The sequence below is a fragment of the Salvia hispanica genome, chromosome 6 (genome assembly GCF_023119035.1).
Source record: "Salvia hispanica cultivar TCC Black 2014 chromosome 6, UniMelb_Shisp_WGS_1.0, whole genome shotgun sequence".
NCBI classification, from domain to species: Eukaryota; Viridiplantae; Streptophyta; class Magnoliopsida; order Lamiales; family Lamiaceae; genus Salvia; species Salvia hispanica.
The window spans coordinates 16,752,643-16,777,531 of NC_062970.1; the positions used below are offsets into that span (position 1 = coordinate 16,752,643).

At 41.0% G+C, this 24,889-nt stretch overlaps 1 pseudogene; it reads right to left on the bottom strand.

The window, feature by feature from the left end:
* Nucleotides 1-6,739: 6,739 nt before the first annotated feature.
* On the bottom strand, nt 6,740-24,859 carry LOC125196019 (annotated as a pseudogene).
* Between the last annotated feature and the right edge of the window lie 30 nt (nt 24,860-24,889).

Here is a 24,889-nt window from a genome sequence, read left to right on the forward strand (position 1 = left end):
TAGATCTTGGTATGATCTCGCCATTGTAAGGGTACACCAAGGCTCGAAGTATACTTATTTTCGTTGGTTCTATCACTCAGGAAAGTGATACTGCAGTTGTCAACCTACAACTAAGTTCTAGCACGTTCAGTCTGGCCTACTTCTTAGGCACTCTATAATTTCAAGCATAGCTTGGAGTCTCATACTAGTCATTCCGAGTTTCTACTGTTGATATAAGCGTTGTGATCGTATACTAAGTCATGCTAGGTTCCAAGTAGTCCAGATCTAAGCATCGCAACATTTCAACATAAATCTCACGTAATCACATTCGCAACAACGTTCAAAAGTTCCCCATTACCACACAAACTTCATCCATATATTGCACAATTAACAAGTTTATTTGAATAGCATATTTCACCACATAAATCATTTGTTGTTCCATAGCATATCAAGCATCGTATATTAATATATGTAAAGATTAACACTTAGTCAATGCATCATCCACAAAATCGCATTTCCAACTTCATGCAGTTCATGTCCATCTATTTCACAATCACATAATTGCAACTACACATGCGTCATACTTCGCCTTCAAAATTTCAAAATCATATATTTTCAACCAAATATGCATTAAAATTTTCGCCTTCCAAGTAATCAACATGTACGTCCTTCAAGTTAAATTTACAGTTTGAATACGTAATAGCAAATCTCAACATCAAGCAACACGTGTTCACAATCATACCTCAATATGTGATACATCATGCCTCATTATTAAACGAAAGCAATTACACATTTGTATAGTGTCTCCCGTTTCATAACTTCACCACATTTTCCAAAAGCCATAGTATTTACTTCATATTTCACATAGGAGTTGCTTCGTAGCAGCTAAGTAATCACATTTCACATTTCACAATTTCACAAACTCGCATACAATACTTGACAGATCACCATTCGGGAAGCATCGCTTCACATTCATAATATTTCCACACTCTTAGTAATCATCATTTAAGAAGCATCGCTTCACAGCATATTATTTCCAAACTCCTAGGAATCATCATTTAAGAAGCATCGCTTCACAAGCACAACAATATTCTCAACACTTAAGGCATGCTTCTCACAAAAATAACACCTTCCACCAAAATTTCCAAGAGCATAAAGTTTCAATCATAAGTCATAGTAATACATTGTACCTCTTTCTTCGTGGTTGAACGGGACGAGTTGCGGTGTTGAGCCTTCCATATTTAGTTCATTAGTATAAGAGTACAAGGATAAATTTCTCTATTTTGAACAAAGACTCTTGGGTCCAGAGCGGAAAGAAACTGAGGCTCTGATACCAACTGTAACAGCCCGCTTTCCTAGGGTACAATAAATGCGGCGACTACTACCAAAACGGACTCAAAGAAATGAACGAAGGCTAGGGTTTCAATTAAAGAGTGTTGACCAAAAGATTAGAAAGAACTATCAGAGTGTTTAAAGCAATAACTTAACCTCGAAACTCGAATAAGAAAAGGAAGGTGTAATAAATGACGTTCAACAATGTCAAGAGTATGACATAGTTTTCCAAGATAAAAACCACAAGATAGTCTAAAGCCTCTAACTCGAAAGGAGAGTGCAACATATTCGAAATAAACATAAGTGTATCAAAACTCAGCGGAAAACGACCAAGAGAAAGAATAGCTATGTATGAAGACACAACTACGCTTGATGTTTCAAATATCCATCTTAATTAATTATCATGCTCAACACCCGCCACCGCTCGTCATCGTTCAACCTGCACATAAGGAAAACACATGCAGGGCTGAGTATTTTGAAATACTCAGTGAACTCGTTGCCAAAATATTTTATAAGTTATGTCACCCTTACCAAGTGAACTCGAGTTTTAAGCAGTTTAAAGAGAATTTCACGAGTATCACAAAAATATTTAAGATAGATTGGCCAATCAAACAACTCCCCATTTTCTCATCAATTCATAAATCACAATCTTTCCATAGTGCGACGAAAGTGTGGCCACACTTTTCGCCCATGAGACCGGCCGACTAGCAAGGACGGCTCACGATCCCCTCGTGTACACAGCCTGGTAGGGTTTGCGGCCCGTACTCAGACCCGAATTCGTATAACATATCCACAGCCCTAGCCCAATGGAGCGAACTCGCAAACTAGGCTTCAGGCGCACAATATCACAATAAAACAAACATAGGCATGACATAACAGTTAAACCACCCTTATAACACCAATCAATATTTTGCAAGAAATAAAAGAGTTTAAGAATAAAGTCCACCTCGACTGCTTAGATTTTCAAGTAGTTTCGTTTTTCCGTTATCCGGCTTCGCAACCGAGGTTTCACCTTTTTATTCACATAGGCACATATCACAAATCAGATTCAATCACAATTCTTAACTCATGCATGTCTCAATACTTCCCTCTTTCCCATCGACTCATCTTAATCTTCATAAATCAGTAAAATCTAGTCATGCTTATCATATATTTTCCCTTAGTATTTCAACTCTAGGTTTATCATCAACATATGTCACACAAGAGTATTTAGCCATCAAGCACACCACACACACAACACACACTCACACACGCACACACACCACACGCACACACGACACACACACACACACATGTTCCATATTCACATATCCCTTTTTATCCCACTTTCCTTAAACAAGATGCATGAGGGTTCAAGAAGACCGATTCATCGGTTAGAAAAAGGAAAAGGGATGAAGAAGAAGGAATACTTATATATATATAAAAAAAAAGTACCTTTTTTGGGATAAACGATCGGTAGAAACAAAGTAGGGACTTGGTTCTTCAAGAATTCTTGGATTAAACTTCGATTCTTCTCCAAAGATAGCAAGATATTGGAGAGTAGAAGAAGAAAAATTTGAGAGAGTGGGGAATGGTGGGGGACGAAAATTTGGGGTCTAGGGTTGGGGTCTTCTCTTATTTATAGTGCTCAACAAGATCTTTAGGTAATTAGAATAGAATATTTGGTAAGATTTTATTCTACACAATGAATAAAATAATATTGTGAAGTAGGGAAGAAGAAATACCAAAAATAAGTTCTAAGGCATAAACATGGAATTTTCGAAAATTAGGCCTTCTAATTAGTCATGGTTTCGTTTTGGTATATTTTACGGAGTAGAATAAAATATCACGGAGCAAAAATGAAATAAAAATTCTCCCCCATTGGCCTAGAAATAGGCGTGTGATTTGGTGCCTAAATAAGGCATGGATTTTTTGAATGTTGACTAAAATAAGGTATGACAAGGATCTCTTGAAGTATGGAAAGATTTGGTAGAATATTTAAATTCTAGGTATGGAAAGAAATCAAACAAGGGATTAACTAAAAATAAAATAATTCTTTCCTTCCTATAACAAGTGATTTTCGAAAATCACTAGAAAAACAAAGGCTCGATTTTTCTCCCAAAAAGAATAAGGAATAATTGAGTTTTGGATTTAATTTGGATAAAAACCCCAAGAATTAAATTAAATCCGGAAAAATAGAATTCCTCCTCCAAAAGGCTAGGAGTCGAAAATTACAAAACAAAAATTTAGGTGACAAGTATTTATGGGAATTTTTTCTAATATTCTCACTCACCCTTAAACAAATAATTCACCTTATAAATTAATTAATCACATAAATCTCATAATTCAATAAATCACATGCCACATCATAAAATCAATAAGTTTGACTTTTCAAACTTTCAACGCAAACCCTAGACTCAACTCGGCCATAGCGTCACATACAATAAATGCATTCACGACTCCACGTCATCACTAATAATTACAAGGGCTCTAAAATTAGGGTTCTAAGTTCCGAGAGGTTACAGAACACCCATTTCTCCTCCCAGCCTCACACTCAATTGAGTATAACCAAACACCAACAATTAAATAACTAGTGGTGGGGCCACCCACATTTAATTCTAGCCGGATTTATTGGATGCAAAAACAAATTGGATTAACCGAACATGCCCTAAGAGTAAGAAAAATAAACCTAGATAAGCTTACTCTCTACAGTCTAGTTGAACTAGTGCATCTTCCCTAATAAAACTGTAATTGAGATTAATAAACCATAATTGAGAATTGATAATTGAGAAACTAATTAAAACATAAATTAACCTCTAATTAACTATTGATAATAACTAACGTGTGGAAGGACTCACCAGTAGGCTTGGTGCATGCCTATGGGCTCTTTTAATTTCTTTAATACTATTGCTTAAGCCACCTTAAATTCTACTAGATTTATCGGCACAAAGAATTCTTGTTTGCATAACCTAGCAATACTACCGAATCAGTATGACAACTATGGGAATGGAGATTGAGGTTTTGAGGTCACGAAGTGGAGATCATTAATAGATGGTCAAATAATTGGCTTCGAGGTGGTTGATTTTAAGGAATCTATTGAATTTTCACCACAAACCCAAGTTTCACATGATCCTCCCACTGGAGACTCCAAGCTTTTCTTTGACACCAGCTGAGAGATGTAACTCATTGGCGCCCAGTAGAGACTGACACTGTAGTCAACAGCTGTTTCTCATATTAGAGCAGTCAAAAGTGTTAGGGTCGTCGACTGCAGCATTAGTTTGATATTGTCTGCTTTGGGTCAAGCCCGCACGGATTTGTTTTTGGGTCACTCCCAAAAGGCCTCAAACTAATTGGGGTTGGACAGGAATTATATACACCTTCCAACTTCCCTTACTCATCTGATGTGGGATGGATTTGTAACCCAACAAACCTCCCCTTAAACCGAGACCACATCGGGTATGCAGTCGACACGAACATGGGTCGTTCCAGCCCTGACCCCTAGGTCATCCAGGCCCGACTCTAACCTGAGTCTTTCAGGGCCCGACCTTTTGTTTTTGGGTCACTCCCAAAAAAAAGAGCCACAATAAAATGTCTAATCCGACCAACTTCTCTAATTTGGAGATAATACCAAACTAATGCTGCAGTCGAAGACCATGAAAACTAAACGGAGATAATACAATAGAAAAAAACACCCCAGCCGAAGCCAGCAGCAAAAAATTCCCAACAATATTCTGATCAAAGATGACTCCTTAAAATGATCATAGACTCTATGTATAATGTTTATTTGCAAACCCTAAGTCTAAAGTGTGTGGACCTGACCCTAACTCTAAACAATTGATCAAAAATATTAGTACTTATTATTACTAAAGTTAAAGCAGCAACTGATAATCCATGATATAGCTCACCTCCCACTTTTGTAAATAATCTGCAGTCGCTCAGTATAATCAAGGCACACATGGAGTAAAAGGCACGACTAACTAGAGAAGGCCTAAAGGTATGGGGACTTTTATTTGCATAAAAATACTAATACTAATAAGTTACTAAGTGATAAGGCTCGTTTCATGCATTGGTTTTGGGTTAAAATTCTGTAATTTTGGGGCACTAATCTATGTTTCCGAGTTCAGATGCGTAATAAATCTTCCGGACCAAGGAGTTGTTGTTACGTGACCTGACAGATGCAAAAGAGATGAAATTGAAGTGAAATTCAGATGTCGTCGTTCAGACCTGGAGGATCAGAAGTTGGCGACGGGAGCAGAAAGGAGCAAAGAGCAGATATTTAGAGCATCTTATTCAATGGTACAAGCATCAAATCACCAAAAGGATGCCCTAGGGATCAGAGCCTCACCTATATAAAGAGCTCAACCTTAAGGAAGAAGGCATCACTTCTACACACACTCTCTTAGCTCACTTTTGGAGGCTCCTTGTTCCATTCTTGTTTTTCACACTTCAAATACTCGTTTCACTTGCTGCGCACTTGGAGATGGGGTGATTTCTGGCCGCCGTCGTGGTTCTCAACGTTTTGCTGTCGTGTAACACCGCCTTGTGAAGACGAAGAAACAATATTTACCTTGCTTTGTTTAGTTTGCTTTTCGTTTCAAATACTTGTTGGTTTTTAGTTTCGTAACTTTAGTTTCTGACTTTGATCTACTGGATTCGAACCTATTTCTCGTTATTATGGAAGTTTATGTTGGTTTTTGTTGGATCTCACTGAGTGGATGTTTATTTCTTGCTTTTCGTCTTTGTTATTGTTGATTGTTGGATGTTTGGAGCTGAGATCGGTTGGTTTGTTGTTGGAGGCTGTGGATTTACGTATGGAGATATTTGGATCTGTTTAATCGTGGTGGATTTGAGTTGGAGTTTCGTAGATCTGGTATTTTCTGTTTACATTCTGCATGATTACGGGTATTTACTTTCTGTTTCTCCATCTGCTAGGTCCAGTAGCGTAGATCTGTTAAGTTTCGGCTTTAATTTCTTGTTTTAAGTTTAGATCTGAAGTGTACTCTGTTTTTATGGTGTTAAATTCTCTATTCTTTCTGATATTCTCGTTTGATTCATGAAAAAGATGAAGTTTGTTGGTAGTTAGAATCAGATCTGTTTTTGTCAGTACTTTCTGCATGTCCTTTTGCTTTTCTGCAGTTTTTCCAGACCCTGGTCGTTTAAGGAAATTGGTCCCCACTGTTTGCTTTGTCTTTGTTTGTCTAAATTAGGCCATCTAGTCCGTTAACTCCAATTGTTTTAAAACTTTCAAATATTCTGTTTCTCAAAGTCATGCATGTTCCGTACGTTCTCATTTCCTAGACCCATTAGGTAGAGTAAAGTAATTTTAAATCTCCTAGACCTAGTAGTTTTAAGTTCTTAACCCCCAAAAATTGCGTGGCAGCAGCCAACCCCCTTTTCCAAAACATCCCAAATGCAGTTTCGTAACACGTTCGTCCTCGTGGGATCGATCATTTGCTTCCCTGTGCTAGTTAAAGTATAGTGGGTTGAGGTTTTTGAAGAAAGTAGAGTGCACCCAACGACCCATGTCTGATAGATTCACGATCTTCTAGCCTTTGTGAACTAGTTGAATCCCCTGGACCTGTTAGATTGAGATTTATTAAAAACTGCACTGCATCTACTTCTAGCTCTTCACTAAGTTAGATATCGGATGAATCTTCATTTCCGAATTTCTTCACCAAAAAGGACCAAAATACTTTGATTCCTAGTGTTTTTGCAACAATTGGTTTGAATTTATCCTTAGAGATGATAATTACTTTAGCTGAATAAAAATTAATCACAAATAACTATATCAATCAAAATATCTAATATGAATAAGCATTAAAAGAGAAAGAAAATGGTTAGATACCTCACAACATCCTCAAGATTGGTATTTTTCCTGACAACAAGGGGAGCAGGAGTCATAACATCACTGATGACCTTCCCATTAGTTTTACTTAGTAGCTTCTAAATTTCATTGAATGTCTGCCATGTATAATATTAGAACTGATAGACAAAATACTACCATGATCGATAAACTTAATTTTTTTCATCGCAATAAGAACAAATAGATATTACTAACAAAGACAGATATATGTTTATAATTTCTGGGGTAAGCACAGGACTGAATCAGTGTCAAAACATATATATGATCAACCATATGTTTTTGTTCCTTATCTTGTAGTACAACATATTTTGCACGGGCCCCTTCCCCATGTGTTGGAAAAGCACATGAGTCTTGCATTCACCCATACTTTTTTATCATGTATGCCAAACCAAGACCTTATATAGGACTCTTACCAGTACAAAAAGATACCAATTCTTAACCTATTTAAGACCAAAAAAATTATGACAACTTTTTAGAGTATGTCTGCTCGACAGTAAATTCTTTAATAAGAATGGAGATTTCTAGCTCTCTAAGCAAAATGAAATAAAACTATGATTCTCACTTTTCTCAAAAATGATTGCAGACCAGACACAGAACCACTATACATGGTAGTAAGATGTTTGTAGGATCATAATAGAACTGGTAAATCAAACAATCTTTACTTGAAAAGAACATGGTATTTAGAAGCAAGTTGCAACAAATGCATAGTTGCCAATATAGAAGGAAAACTTATAGTGCATACTTTCCGGGAGCTATCAACATCCGGGAACATACTTGTTTCATGTTGACCACTACCTGAGTTTGACAGAGAATATAAAACATAAATAAGTAGCCTACCAAGAGAATCCCAGCCCAGATCACTCCACAAAAAATTGAGGCAGGATACTATTATTTGAGGGAAGCAAAGAAATGACCTAGGGAGAAAGAAAATACCCATCTAAAGCAAAAGAATACAATAATCTGACATAAGAAATAAATCTTATCATAATGGATTAAAGTTACAAATAATAGAATATAACTTTCCTCAAACTAGGCCCTACAGCAAAATGATGATCCAATTTTCTGCTTTCAAAATACTACTTTACCCTTATCTGCTAGAACCTATTTATAATAGATAACTTAGAAACTTAATCTTTAAAACTTAAAAACTAACCAATAATAAATAAAATACCATGCTAATAGATAACGAAACTAATAAATATGAAGAGCTCTGTGCTTTCTAATAATCAACCACAACTCTCTCCTTGCACATAAATCTTCCTAGTTATCGAGTGTTATGTTATCAATGTGGTCAAACATGATTATGCTTATTCACAAAGATAAACATTCATTTCGAAAAACGCAACAAGGCTTCGTATAAATAAAAAAATATAATTTAGTCTAACATGATCACACATTTTTACAGAGATCAAACGTTGTGAAAATTGTGCATTACTTGATCAGCCAGACATACCCATCGACCAAAACATGCCTATTTGCAATTCCAAAGTCATATTGCTAGAAACTAAAACATGTCCTCCGAGGGATTCTAAATAGAATAATTAGAATTTAAAGAAAGTATGATTTCATCCAATAATCATCTCTAATAGAGCATCTCTTGGAATTGCAGATTCGTATGAATAATAAAAAATAACAACCACTTGATTCACATCCTAAATCATACTTGAGATGGAGTCTAGAGCCAATAAATCATAGTCAGAAACAACACCAACCTGCACCAAAACTACATGCCTCAAAATTCATAGTAAAAAGATAATCATGACTCAGCGTCTAAATTCCAAACATAAGAATGTTTCAAGCTCCACGAAAATTTCTTTGACGACTAAAGATAAGGATGCTATAATACTTAAAGGAGTAGTTACAAGCATATACTCAATTATTGAACTGCTTGGGCAAAGGGGCAAAGCTAGGATTTCAACATAGGAGTGCAAAAATATACGTAAGGGATTTTGAAAAATTGAGAAGGATCATTTATGAGTATAGGGAAGTTATCTGCCAAGATATGTAGGTCATAATTTATGATGAGCTACCAATCCACTTCATGATGAGCTACCAATCCACTTCATCGATAGTTGGCACTTGGCAAAAATATAGACTAGTCAAATGTGCAAGGTTCTAGAACTCTGTCAGTCAGATCATAGTTCACTGTTTAGAACTATGTTCAAACATATACTAGATTCTCTAGATATTTAAGAATTCAGCTAGAGGTCAGCAGATCAGGATTAATTCAAGCTTAGAAATAATGACTAGTCTAATTTTCTATACAGAAAAGATAGAACACGCTACCATGATAGGTTATCTACAAAAATACAACAATAGTTAGAGAGTGCACAGATAATACTTCAAAAAGTGACTATACTACTTAAAGATGTGTTGATGTTCATGTATGCGCAAAATATGATGATGTAAAAAAGATTTAGTTTTCATGTACAAGGGGCAGATACGGCATGAAAAAATGTGCAAGTGAATGGAACAAAACAATTGTTTTGTTCTTTAATCAAAGGTGGGGTGGGGAATGCTAATACCATTTTTCCCATAATGAGACAAAATCTTTATAACAATCTGTGTATTGGGCAGTATCCGACAATGCAGAAGAACTATCAACAGTGACAAAGCATCTAACAGAGATCTACAAGAACAAAGATCCAATCAATCCTAACGTGACTAGATTGACCTATGGAATGAGAAGACCTTTTTGCCTACTACAAAATTGAAAATGTGCCTTTGGAATGGAAATATGCATTGACAGCATTGTAATTGTATCATAGGTTAGCGAGGCCAATTTTTCTACGTATCTAATGGGACAAGAACTTATAGCCATAACCAATGCCATCAATTGTGAAAACTGAAAACATAGTACAAATGGTTAGGGGTACAGAAGATGATTAAGCAATATTGTACTCCCTCCATCTCATAAAAATAGACACTCTTTCCATTTTGGCCCGTCTCATAAAAATAGTCTACTTCTACTTTGGTAATTTTCTTCTTCCTACTTTACCAATTATGCATTAAAACCCTTGCCGTCCCAAAAAGTGTCTATTTTCCAGCAAGTCCACCAGATCACTCGGTCTAGGAACTCGTGGGTCGCGAGGAATCCCGGTCGTCGGACACACAGAGCACTTTTTTTTTCTTTCAAAAAAACCCTCAACCACTTTACTAAACCTAGTATAGGGAAGTAGGGATCGATCCCACAGAGAAGGATGCGTAATACTCATGTTCAAGGATTTGGGAGTGTTTTTGGTGTTGGCTGCTGCCACGCATTTTCTTGGGTTGAGGAAAATCAAAATTAACTTGACTTGGGAACCTTTAAAAATTCTTAAACTAACAGCTAGACCTAGGAAATAAATCTACGGTGGGGACCATGTCTAAAAAAAAGCAAGGTACGACTGAAAAGTTGGCAGAATAACTAACTCTCGTACTAACTGACAGTGACATCGTCTTCTACAACCAAATTTGCGTAAAACTTCTTAAGAAAAAGCATGAGCAAAACAAAAAAAACAGAGCTACTGACTTGAAATCAAAATTATGCATAATAAACGAAGAACTTAGCAGATCTGCATACCCTAGACGAAGTAAAATAGAAACCAAGAAGAAATAAAACAAATCTATCGAACTACTGTCTTTCCACACGCCAAATCCAACCTCAGACGCTAAATCCACTCCGGATCCAAGCGTCCGACATGAACTCCAAACATAAGAAACTCTCCATCACGTCAGATTTTAAAAGTAAGAACTCCGAATACTCAAACAACCACAGATCTGTCACCAAATTCCACATCAAACACCTCAACATCAAAATAAACAGAGATCGACATAGCAATTGAAGGAATAAACTAACAACAGAGAGATCTATGCAAAATGACTTGAAATTAAACAGCTAAACGCAAATCCACGAACGATAAACAATTAAACATCATCAACATCAAGGTCGACTCCCAAAAGTGAAGTTCGACGGTGAAAACTAGCAAAAACAACTGAAATTAAAGGTGATTGTATCTTCGCCCTCACTAGGACGGTGTTGCCAAACACGAAATCTTCTAGAAAGTACCCTCCCGATCACGATTACCCCAGATCCATTCCCAAGTGTGTGTGTAAAGTGTGTGAGCTAAGAAGAGTGAAAAACTATGTAGCCGGCCTTTCTTTTTTTGCGTTGCATGCTCTTCTCTATATATAGGCGTTTGAGTGGGCCCAGCGAGGTATAGATAATGACTTTGTTGCCCTCAGCTGTAAACTCCTCTGTCACGCCAATTTTCCTTGTAAATCCTGCTCATTTCGTTCCTTTCTCTCGCTAGACCATCTCCTTCATTACTTCCTTGATCTAGCGATTTTCTTCACACACCTGGCTTAGGAAACGTGTTAGACCCAGCAAATTATAACATTTTTCGCACATTACCGATGCATGAAATTAGCCTTATCAAACTGCTCACACTTAAACCATACTTGTCCTCAAGTATAAAGACAAGAAAAGAAAAAGAATAAGGCAAATTTCAAGCAAGGTTATCTCTTGACCGACTCCTAGACCTAGACACAAGAAAAACTAAGAAAATATAAGAAAATCATACAAACACGTAAAACACATATACATGAGCTAGTTTCAATTTTAAGCATCTGTCCCCACAAGATTAAGGTCAATCCAATAGTTTGCACTCCTCCAAATAGGCCCTTTCCCTTCCTTTACCTAGCCAATCTGTCAGCTTGTCAAGATAGCTTTCTACTTACCCAATTGTTGGGTTCACTCGATCACTCATTCCTCACCAGGGATGTTAGGATCGATTCTCTCTTAAGTTAATGCTACACCACTGAAGCGTTGGGTTATGAGAGTTTCTCCTTCCTGGGTCAGGCTATTATCATTCCTGTTTTTAGACCATTTCCCCCTGGACTTCGTCCAGCTTATTCCTCCTCTTTTCTTTTTTTTTTTCTTTTTTTTTTTTTTTTTTTTTTTTTCTCTGGACTTTGTCCAGCTTATTCCTCCATTTTTCCTTTCTTCTGGACTTCGTCCAGCTTATAACGCCTTTCCCTGGACTTCGTCCAGCTTATACCTTCATAACCCAATTCCCAATTTTTTCTCCTTCATAGCTCTTCTTCCCTAAGCATTCAGTGGTGGCCCTTAAACATGTGTTAGCTCAAAGTTATCTGAGGTTTATAACTCACTATATAGTAGGGCTTCACAACTAAGTAAGTAGAGGCATTCTCCGTCGTTCTCGCTTCATTCAAATTAACTAGGCTTATTTAAGGAAAAAGCTTCTAAGTTGAAATGCCTCCTATCTTCAATTACTTTCACTAAGGGAATCATGCCGTATTATATCCACTGGCTCATGTGACAACACTTAAGACTAACAGACTCTTAATATGCGACACGGGTAATGCATTGACTCCTCTCCCCCTCCCACTTCACTCAAGCTTGTCCCTAAGCCATCGTCGTGAAGGGGGGAACAGAGAGATCAATGCAAAACAAAATAATAAAACTTCTCACACTTAGACCAAGCAATGGGCTAAGTGGGAGAAGAAACACAGAAAACATAGGAAAACAAACATAACAACAGAAAACACAAACTTCTCACACTTAGACCACGCAGTGGGCTAAGTGGGAGAAGATATAACAAATGTTAAACACATATATAACAGGTAAATAAAAAAAAAAAAAAAACGAAAAGAACGACAAATAAAAGTTACTTGGTCAAGAGATGATTGATCACTTCTGGGGCTGGCTCCCTCGAGAGCCAGACTGGGGTGGGATTCCGGGTCGGGTCACTTTCACTTTCTTCTTAGCTGGCTGCTCCAGCTCTCCTTCCTCTTGTGTTGTTTGTTCAGGTACTGGCTTTCTCACGATAGACTTTGATTTTGGTGGGGCTGGAACTTGCACGGGAATGGTCGGGGAGATCAACTGGAGCGACTGCTGTGGTCGCTTGACGGAGGGACTGCTCTGAGTGGGCTGCCTGACTTCACTGCTGGACCCAGGAGTTGTCCTCGACTGGGTCAAGGGGAGCGTCTGCTGCATCCACTTCAACATTTTCATTGAAAGCTCCACCGCTTCCGTCATCCTATCATTCTGTTTGGCACACTTCACCGCCAAATCAGCAATATTTCCCCTCAGGGTCTGTACTTCCTCCCGATTTCCCATCAATTCCTTCCTTATCCCACCGAGCTCCTTTATCATTTCTTTCCTCATCATCTGCATCTCCTTTTTCACGTCCTGGACTTCCTTGCGCAGCTCCTCAACCTCTTCACTCGGCATGGCTTCTTCGGCTTCCTCCGGCTCTGCCTTCACCTTGTCTCCCAATGAATAGAAGAGAGTTTTGGTGCCTTGAGTCTGCAGCAACCCCTTGTTGAAGAAATAATCAACACTAAACACCTCTGGGGGGTCGCACATGACTACTAGCGGAGCGGCCTTGGCAATTCTCATTTCTATATTTCTCTGGAGGTAAGCGCCGATGAGGTGGCAGGTGTACATATGACGCCCCGGGTTGCTCGTCATCTGGTGGCACGCCTGCGCCATCCAATATCCGAGGTGCACCTTAACACCCTTCGCCATGCACCATGTGAAGTAGAGATCGGTAGTAGTGAGAGCTGAATTCGCACTGCCCATCAAATTGTAGCTGACAAATGTTTGAGCAAAACGGAGGATCCGGTCTTCGATGTGGGAAGCTTTGGAGTAGCTGGATTTAAACGCCCCTGATTTAGAGTGCGTGACCAGTTCCCATGCTGTCTGTACTTTGAAACCAGGCGTGTTCTTTGGCATCCCCACCATCCTGTCGTTCCATGCCCCCTCTTCATCTTCTTCCTTGGTGAACAACCCCATCCGTAGGGACCACTCCCTAATGCTCAACTCGTGCTCCTGATTGAAAAGCCTGAATGTGATAGAATCCGCGTCCAGGTCAGTGGTATTCTTCAAACGAAAAGTGGAGAAAAACTCCCTTGCTAGATCCACTGGTACCCTCTCTTGGCTGTGCTGCAACAGCCACTCAAATCCTATTGCTCGGATATAGGCGCGGAATTCTTTATCACATGCAATCATCTTGAGCTCCCTCTTGCTGTACTGTTTTCCTGACTTGGCCATCTTCCCGGCGCTACATCTCTCCTTGTATACCGCGATCCTCTTTTGATCGTCGAACTGCCTCATCTCCTCTAGCAAACTTTTAGTCAGCCAAATTACCGGGCGTCCGGGAATCGGCTCTTCTTCAACCTCCTCAGAGTTATAGCTGGGCTCAGGGATGGGCTCGTCGTGCTCCTCGACAGAGGTTTCCTCGGTCACAGGGGAAAGGGTCTCCTCGACCTCCTGGACGGAGGGAGCTTTCCTTGACCGGGTGGATGTAGTCGCCAGCGCCTTTCCTTTTCTTGCCTTTTCCTTGGCCAAGCGCGCCTCTGCCTCTGTTGCGTCAGGCACGTAGTCATCGACCTCATCAAGGAGGCTTCTCCTAGTGCGCCTCCTTTCTGCCCTCTCATCAACCTTGGGCTCACTTTCTTCCTGGTCATCAACCAGGTCCACGATCAGTTTCAGCCCTTCCTCGGGCTCCGGTACTTCCGTTGAATGTAGATCTGACTCCGCCAAAAGCTTTTCTGGGGTTTCCCCCTCTTCAACCAACATTGGGGTTGCCCCCTCGATATAAATGGGGTTCTCCCCCCTGACATCTCCTGGGGTTGCCCCCTCCTCCACGAACTCAGGGGTTGCACCCCCGAAATCAACCGGGGTCCCATCCCCCGTCTCCAGAATAGGGGTTTCCCCCTCAGCGATTCTCTCCAAAGTAGGGGTTTCCCCCTCAGTAGTCTTTTCAAACATAGGGGTTTCCCCCTCAGCAGTCTTCTCAAACACAGGGGTTTCCCCCTCAGCAATTTCAACAGAAACAGGGGTTTCCCCCTCACGAACTTCAACAGAAATAGGGGTTTCCCCCTCACACATTTCCCTACCCTCAAGATTAGGGCTCTCAGTTTCTTTCCCTTCTGTCTCCACCAAGGTCTCGTCATGTGTCGGTTCACCATCCTCCGACTGTTTGTGTAATGCCTCCTCTTCCTCCGCCTCTTGCGAAACGGTTTCTGCATGCGGTGGTGCAGCGACTCGCGATCCTTCTTCAGAGAGATTCGCCGATTTCGCAGCCGAATCTGCCGGAATTGTCAGTGACGGTGCAGTCGGCGCAGACGGCATTAGACTGGCGGCGAATAGGGCATACACCTCCTTTGCTTTCTCTATACTTCCCACCTTCTGCGTCAACTCGGCCAACAAGGTTGGGTCATACTCAGTGCCCTTGGTAGAATCCATCGGTGTAGATCTGAAAAAAATGAAAAGAACTGGGCGATTTTTGGTTAGGGTTTCGTCCGTTTTTAGAGAGAGAGAATGAATGAAGAGAGAAGGAAGAGCAAACACAAATTTTTGTCTAATTAGGAATGACTGGAGAGAGAAGGACGACGGTTGCTTTTTCTGGTGAAAAGATGGTGCGGTTGCAGGCGTGATGTAAGCAACCGTACGTCTCCCATAATTATCGGCCAGAATTTGAAATTCGAAATATCTTTTCCCTCCTTGACTCCTTCCTTCAGATTCTCCTCCTGGCTAATTCCCTCGACCATGCCCTACAAAATAAAGAAAATGAAGGTTCCAGACCCCTAGGTCGAGGTTAGGGCATAAAATATGGGTTCCCCTTGGAGTCTGGTGCTTCGAAAATATATTTTTTTTTTTTTTTTTTTTTTTTTTTATTATTTTTTTTTTTTTTTTTAAAAGAAAACAATTAAACTATTTACATCCGTGTTGTATTTCCGAGATTCCCTGGTTCAGTTTTGAATTTTCAAAATCATTAACTTACTCCTTGACCCAGGAATTCATCGGAAATTACCCCCGTCCCTTTAGGCAATAATAGGGAGTGTGTGTAGTGGAATCTCGTCCACAACACACAACTCGGAATTATCCCTATAGACTTTCACTCTATGACCGTTTACAAGGAAAGGAACAGAGTTTGGAGCACTTCCCTGGATCTCCACTGCTCCATTTGCTCGGATGCCAACGATGGTGTATGGGCCGATCCATTTAGACTTCAGTTTCCCTGGCATTAGCTTAAGCCGAGACTGAAAAAGGAGCACCTTCTGTCCCACATGAAGTTCCTTGACCCGGAGGTTTTTATCATGCCATAACTTCGTTCTTTCTTTGTACCACATGGCAGACTCAAACGACTCCAGCCGAAGTTCCTCCAACTCTTGCAATTGCAACTTTCTCTCTTCTTCGCAAGCTATCGGCTTCATGTTCATTTCTTTCACTGCCCAGTACGCCTTGTGTTCAATACCCACAGGTAAGTGACACATCTTACCAAACACAAGTCTGTAAGGTGACATTCCAATAGGTGTTTTAAAAGCAGTTCTGTAGGCCCACAATGCGTCCCCGAGTCTTTTGCTCCAGTCCTTCCTTGACGGATTAACTGTTTTCTCCAATATCGCCTTGATCTCGCGATTAGAAATCTCTGCCTGGCCATTAGACTGAGGATGGTAAGGAGTTGACACTCGATGGTGTACATCATATTTCTTCATCAAAGCCTCGATGGTGCGATTACAGAAATGTGTTCCTTGGTCTGAGATGATGGCTCTAGGAACTCCGTATCTATTGAAAATATTATCCTTGAGAAATTTCGCCACCTCCTTCGATTCGCAAGTTGTGGTGGCCTTAGCTTCTATCCACTTAGATACATAATCCACTGCAACCAATATGTAGGTATTCCCACAGGATGACGGAAACGGTCCCATAAAGTCCATTCCCCACACATCAAAAATTTCGCACACAATCACTGGGATCAGAGGCATCTCATCTCTCCTTGAAATTCCCCCTGTCTGCTGGCATCTCTCACAACACTGGCAGAACTCGAAAGCATCCTTATTCAATGTTGGCCAATAAAATCCGCTGTCTAGAACCTTCCTCGCTGTTTTCCTTGGCCCAAAGTGGCCTCCACATGCTAACGCGTGGCAATGATTTAACACATCTCTTTGTTCCCATTCGGGAATGCAGCGCCTAATCACTTGATCTGAGCACATTTTCCACAGGTAAGGATCATCCCAAAAATAAAATTTGGATTCGCTTCTAATCTTCATCCTCTGGGCCCGGGAAACTTCTTCTGAAATCGGCATCTCTCCCGTGACCAAGTAGTTGGCTAGATCAGCAAACCACGGTTCTGCATTCAGCGTGCGCTTCCCTTTATCCGATTCCCCTAGACCGGTCAAGGCCAAAACTGCTTCCCAGTCAGGTGGTCTAGGAAATTTCTCCAAAAGGTACAAATGTTCCTCGGGAAAGGCATCGAGTATGGCCTCTTCTGTTTCTCCTTGGAAGATTCTGCTCAAATGATCTGCTACCCTATTCTCCGTTCCTCTTTTATCTCGTACTTCCCAATCAAACTCCTGTAAAAGTAACACCCAACGGATTAACCTTGGCTTCGACTCCTTCTTAGCCAGTAAGTACTTTATTGCTGCGTGATCCGTGAAGACTATAACCCTTGACCCAAGAAGGTAGGGTCGGAATTTTTCAAAGGAATACACGATGGCTAACATTTCCTTCTCCGTGGTGTCATAATTCTTCTGAGCTTGATTTAGTGTTTTGGAAGCATAGAAAATCACATAGCTTTTTCCATCAATTTTTTGTCCTAAGACGGCTCCCACAGCGAAATCGCTTGCATCACACATTATCTCGAAAGGATGGTTCCAGTCTGGTGCCCTGATTATTGGTGCTGATACTAACCTGTCCTTAAGCAGCTGGAACGCCCTCTCGCATCCTTCGTCAAAGACGAATTCCACATCATTTTGTAACAACCGAGTGAGTGGTTGAGCGATTTTTGCAAAATCCTTTATGAACCTCCTATAGAACCCTGCATGGCCTAGGAATCCTCTTACCTCTTTTTGGTTCGTGGGGTATGGTAATTTTGATATCACATCCACCTTTGCCTTGTCTACCTGGATACCCCTCTCAGAAACCACGTGACCCAGGACAATGCCTTCAGTCACCATGAAGTGGCACTTCTCGAAGTTCAACACTAAATGCTTTTCCTGACATCTCTGCAACACTAGATCAAGGCTGGCTAAACAAGTATCAAATGAGTTCCCATAAACGGTGAAATCGTCCATGAATATCTCAATGCATACTTCCAACAGATCCGAAAAAATGCTCATCATACATCGTTGAAAAGTCCCCGGTGCATTACACAATCCAAATGGCATTCTTCGGTATGCATATGTACCAAAAGGGCACGTGAATGTGGTCTTCTCTTGATCCTCTGGATTAACGTAGATTTGGAAATAGCCGCTGTATCCATCAAGGAAACAAAAATACTGTTTGCCTGCCAATCTCTCCAGCATCTGATCAATGAAAGGTAAAGGAAAATGATCCTTCTTTGTGGCTTCGTTCAACTTCCTGTAGTCGATGCACATCCTCCATCCTGTCACTAATCTGGTGGGTACCAATTCATTCTTCTCATTTTTGACAACTTGTATCCCAGACTTCTTTGGCACCATATGGACAGGGCTGACCCACTCACTGTCAGGAATGGAGTAAATGATTCCTAGAGCAAGCAACTTCAATACCTCCTTTAAGACTTCCTCTCGCATGTTTGGGTTCAGCTTCCGTTGTGCATCTCGATGAGCCTTTGCACTTTCTTCTAAACGGATGTGGTGCATGCAAAGATCCGGACTTATTCCCACCAAATCTGAGAGAGTCCATCCTATTGCCTTCTTGTTCCTTTTGATGACCTCCAACAACTCCTTCTCTTGTTCCTTGGTCAAGTTGCTGTTGACTATTACTGGAAATGTCTCGTCCTCCTCCAAGTAAGCGTACTTAAGGCCTGGTGGAAGTGTTTTCAGCTCTTTTTTCGTTCCATTCGTCTCCTGGGGCAAGGGATTTTTTTCTGAAATTTCCGGTAAAGTCTCTTTCCCCGACCCAGGAGATTTTTCCAAGCTGGCCACATAAGCTGATCCCTTGGACCTAGCTGATTCCGGGCTTCTGCAGAATTCCATAATGGCCTCTGTGAGCTCTTCATCTGTCAATTCTTCTGTGTTCACTGCTGCACACCATCCCACAACTTCTTTGTCAATCGAATGGCTCAACTCCGAGTTGTCGATTTGTTCCTGTATCAATTCTGTCTCAAGATATTCTTGGACTAAAGGGTTAATAACATCAATAGCGTAGAGATTCTCAACATCTAAAGGTCTTTTCATCCCCTCATCTATGCTAAAGGTATATTTTTCCCCATTATAGTCCAAGCAAATTGTTCCATCAAACACATCGATAATGGTCTTAGCCGTACGCAAAAATGGCCTCCCCAAAAGTACCCCACTAGACTCAGCAGACTCATTATCATTCATCTTGATCACGTAAAAATCAGCAGGATATAGAAATTCATGCACTTTGACTATAATATTTTCCAACACTCCTTCAGGGCAAATGCAAGTTCTATCTGCTAGCTGGATCACTACCTTGGTAGCAACCATTCTTACCCCAGTTAACTTCTTATAGATCGAAAGTGGTAAAACATTTATTGACGCCCCTAGATCACACATGGCATGCTCAACTTTGATATCCCCTAAAGAGATGGGTAATGTGAACATACCTGGGTCGGTGCATTTCGAGGGCATCCTTCTTTTCTGTATCACAGCAGACACAGTTTCTCCAATCACAATCTTCCCATCTAGCTTGGTTTTCCCTGCAATAAACTCCTTGATGAACTTACTGAAGGTGGGCATTTTCAAGGCTTGCAAGAATGGCAAGTTGATTTCCAACTTGCTGAAAATCTCCATGAGATCCTCTGTATCATCCTTTTTCTTCTTCGCCTCCCCTCGATATGGAAATGGTTTTGCTCGCTTTACTGCATTTGTGGAAGTCCCAGCCTGGGTTTCATCAACTCCCTTGTTTCCTTCCTTACTTACTTCCTCAGGTTCGGGGTCTAGGAAGAACGGGTCCCTTGATCGAGGTAGAGATCCCCCTAAATCTTCCTTCTGGAGGTCTCTCTGAACAATGATCTCCCTCGGTCCAGCGCCTTCCTCTTGCTGTTTCTGACTCTGTTTCCCTTCTTTAGCTTGCATAGGCACTTCCTCATCAGTTTCCAACGTCGGCCCTTCGTAACCCCGCCCAGATCTCAAGGTGATTTGACTAATGTTTGCTCGGTCTGGCGGTTTGACGGTAGCAGGAAGTTTGCCTTCATTCCCTCGCATCTCATTCAAGGAAACTGCGATCTGGGAAAGTTGTTTTGCCATCATGTCCATGGCGGCTTTTTGTTCAGACTGAGCATCTTGCAACTTGTGCACCATGTCATTGTTGGAATGTAGGTTACCTTGCATGAACTGCTGTGAATTTACCAGATCATGGACCATGTCATCCAAACTCCGTTGTGGTCTGAAGTTGGATTGACCAAAATTTTGTCCTTGACCTTGGTTCTGTCGAAAATTTCCTTGATGATTATTGTATTGGTTATTCGACCCTTGATTATTGTACTGGCCACCAGACCCTTGATTTCCTTGGTGGTTCTGTTGGGAATTCTGAAAGTTGCCTTGGTTATTCCTTTGGTGAGGTGGCACATAGGAGCTTCCTGGGTTGTTCTGATTTTTGTTTCCCCAATTAGCTTGGTCCTGATTCCTATACCCCAGCTGTAATTGTCCTTCTTGACCTTTCCCTGACCAGTTGGACTGCCTCTCCGGAGGGTGTGCAAAATTCGTGAGCTGCAAAGGAGGTGGCTGGCTTTGATCATGGTCAGTCCATCTAAAGTTTGGGTGAGTCCTCCATGGAGCGTCCCTCTGTCTTCCTTGATTCCAACTTCCATCGGGATTCCAACTTCCCATCGAATTTGCTTGAGCTTGGCACTCCCCTTCGCAGGGCTGACTGTAGTATGGTTGCAGTTGCCTTTCCTCTTGACCAGGGGATTTCTCAATTTCCACTGGAGCATGCGGATTGTATTTCTCGATTGCATTCAGCAAGGCCTTTTCCAGTTTATCGATCCTATCTTCCACCTTCTTGTCTTCTTGATCCATTACTGCATTAGCTGATCCTCTCCTCAATATGCTTCGCGGGTTATCATAGGCCTTCTTTGCCTCGATCAGCCTCCCCAAGGTTTCCCGAGCTTCACTTGCCTTATTCTTGGTAAAATTTCCCCCGCTCGAGGAGTTCATCAAGTCCTTCGATTCAGGGTTTGCACCTTCGTAGAACAGATAGTACGTCTCCGCTTCTATCATCCTGTGGTTTGGACAAGCATCCAGCAATCCTTTGAAACGGGACCAATAAGAACTCAGAGACTCATCGTATTCTTGTTTGCACTCCTGAATCTCCTTCTTCAAGGCATTCGTCTTGTTGGATGGAAAAAAGTAATCCAGAAATTCCAGTTTAAAATCTTTCCACGTGTTGATCGAGTCCGGTGGAAGCCTCAGCAGCCAAGTGTTCGCCTCCCCTTTGAGAGCAAACGGAATTGCTCGAAGACGGTAGTCCTCTTCTGTTGCCTCGTTGGGTCGCTTCTGAATGCTGCATAGTTTACTGAACTCGTTCAAAAATTCATAGGGGCATTCGTTCCTACGCCCAGAGAAAGTAGGTAGAACTCCAAGTACATTCGTCTTGATGTCGATCGACCTCCGTCGTGGGTTCGAGACTATAGCATGAGCGGGTTCACCATCAAGATGTGCGGTGAGTGACCCTATTTCCGGATCGGGGTCTAGTAGATGAGCCATATCTGGGTCCTTCTCCTCCTCGGTCTCGGAATGCTCTGGTTCGGTTGATGTCCCTGGGTTCTCCTCTGTCGATGAATTCCACTCCTTTTCACTCTCTGACTCGAACGGGAATGGATCTTCCGTTCTCAATCCTGATCTAGTGGTGATGGTAGATGTAGATTCCTTGACTCGCCACTTGTATTGGCCACTCCCTGATCCAGATGAGCTTGCCCAACTTCCAGATTGGAAGCCCGCTTTCATAAACTGTCAGGGAGAAAGAAAATAACAGAAATTAAAATATTTACACCAAATCCTTAAATGAAATAACAACAAACGCCATCCATCCCCGGCAACGGCGCCACTTGAAAGGTTTTGATTTTGTGCTATGTGTGTTCAAATAGGAAAATAGCAGGTTCCCTAGATCCAGCAAGTCCACCAGATCACTCGGTCTAGGAACTCGTGGGTCGCGAGGAATCCCGGTCGTCGGACACACAGAGCACTTTTTCTTTCAAAAAAACCCTCAACCACTTTACTAAACCTAGTATAGGGAAGTAGGGATCGATCCCACAGAGAAGGATGCGTAATACTCATGTTCAAGGATTTGGGAGTGTTTTTGGTGTTGGCTGCTGCCACGCATTTTCTTGGGTTGAGGAAAATCAAAATTAACTTGACTTGGGAACCTTTAAAAATTCTTAAACTAACAGCTAGACCTAGGAAATAAATCTACGGTGGGGACCATGTCTAAAAAAGCAAGGTACGACTGAAAAGTTGGCAGAATAACTAACTCTCGTACTAACTGACAGTGACATCGTCTTCTACAACCAAATTTGCGTAAAACTTCTTAAGAAAAAGCATGAGCAAAACAAAAAAACAGAGCTACTGACTTGAAATCAAAATTATGCATAATAAACGAAGAACTTAGCAGATCTGCATACCCTAGACGAAGTAAAATAGAAACCAAGAGGAAATGAAACAAATCTATCGAACTACTGTCTTTCCACACGCCAAATCCAACCTCAGACGCTAAATCCACTCCGGATCCAAGCGTCCGACATGAACTCCAAACATAAGAAACTCTCCATCACGTCAGATTTTAAAGGTAAGAACTCCGAATACTCAAACAACCACAGATCTGTCACCAAATTCCACATCAAACACCTCAACATCAAAATAAACAGAGATCGACATAGCAATTGAAGGAATAAACTAACAACAGAGAGATCTATGCAAAATGACTTGAAATTAAACAGCTAAACGCAAATCCACGAACGATAAACAATTAAACATCATCAACATCAAGGTCGACTCCCAAAAGTGAAGTTCGACGGTGAAAACTAGCAAAAACAACTGAAATTAAAGGTGATTGTATCTTCGCCCTCACTAGGACGGTGTTGCCAAGCACGAAATCTTCTAGAAAGTACCCTCCCGATCACGATTACCCCAGATCCATTCCCAAGTGTGTGTGTAAAGTGTGTGAGCTAAGAAGAGTGAAAAACTATGTAGCCGGCCTCCTTTGCGTTGCATGCTCTTCTCTATATATAGGCGTTTGAGTGGGCCCAGCGAGGTATAGATAATGACTTTGTTGCCCTCAGCTGTAAACTCCTCTGTCACGCCAATTTTCCTTGTAAATCCTGCTCATTCCGTTCCTTTCTCTCGCTAGACCATCTCCTTCATTACTTCCTTGATCTAGCGATTTTCTTCACACACCTGGCTTAGGAAGCGTGTTAGACCCAGCAAATTATAACATTTTTCGCACATTACCGATGCATGAAATTAGCCTTATCATGGCCGTATTGATACCCTTGGCGGTATGGCTAACTCACTTTTGTTCGTAAATGGGACCAGAACCTTTATTCCAGACACCTTGTGTATTCCAGTCCAAAACAAGTACAGAACTACTTAAGCATAGTAATAAAGCAAACAAGTTTTATCCACTGACTCTTTGATGATGATCTCAAAAATTCAAAAAGAATCAATCACTCTCCAAAGTAGGATACTGACTTATGTTCAATTTAGGCCCTTAATCTCTCTCTCTCTCTCAAAATCATAATTTCCCCATATTGTTTCCATTTCATTTTTAGATGCAAATTCAAGTGTAACTCTTTTGGATCCAGTGGCTAAGGAAAACAATGCAAATTCAACCAGTAAGTACAGATCACACCATCTATATAAAGTGGCAAAATATGCACATGTTCTTTAAAAAAAAAACATAAAATACACGAGATCTAACAATACCAACTTCCAGTCATCATCAATCACAGGAAATCCAGTGATTCGTTTCTCAACAAGGATATCCAGAGCTGTTATTTAAGAGAGAACATTTCAGTGAAAGAGTAACAACATCAAGACACATTTTAAATAAAGAGATGAGAGAAATACCTTCATCAATAGTAGTTGTAGGTTTTACCCCATACAAGTGCTCTTTCCCTGTCATAAAGTCACCGACAGTATAGATCCCTTCTCGTGTCTGTAAGTCACAGGGATACCAAGTGAATAAGGATCAAGACTGCATAATTCTATGCATGAGAAAATGGATGTATAGTTGATTTCATATGCTTTCTATCCTTTGTTAACTACAAGGTTAACCAGTTGTTCCTTCCTAAGTTACGAATTCAACCTAACTAATTACAAGTTCAAAGGAACATTTATAAAACGTTAGTAAGACCAGTTCCTAAAATGCTTGAATTGAGCGCCATTAAAATCCTCTAACCAGAGTACAACATGTAACCTTCTTTCTATTAGGCGGAAACTCACTAAATTATACCATCACTCGCTCAATTTTTTTTTATCATAGTAGAAGAATGAATTGCTCATACAAATTTGTAGATAAAGAAGAGCATGCCTACTTACGGGAATAGAACTGGTGGAACCATTGGAGGCGAAGGAAAGAGCATCAGGCCGCTGGAAGTGTATAAACTGACTCTGCCGGCCGGAACTGCTTGCAGCGGTGGGCGCGCGGAAGAAGGCGCTGCTGCAGGGTAAACTACGGCCATGAAGTGTTGAAACTAGCTTCGGACGTGGAACAACAGCGTGGAAATCGGCGGTGAGTGAAATTGAGTCCATGAGCGCGTCGATATTGAAAAAATCAAGCGA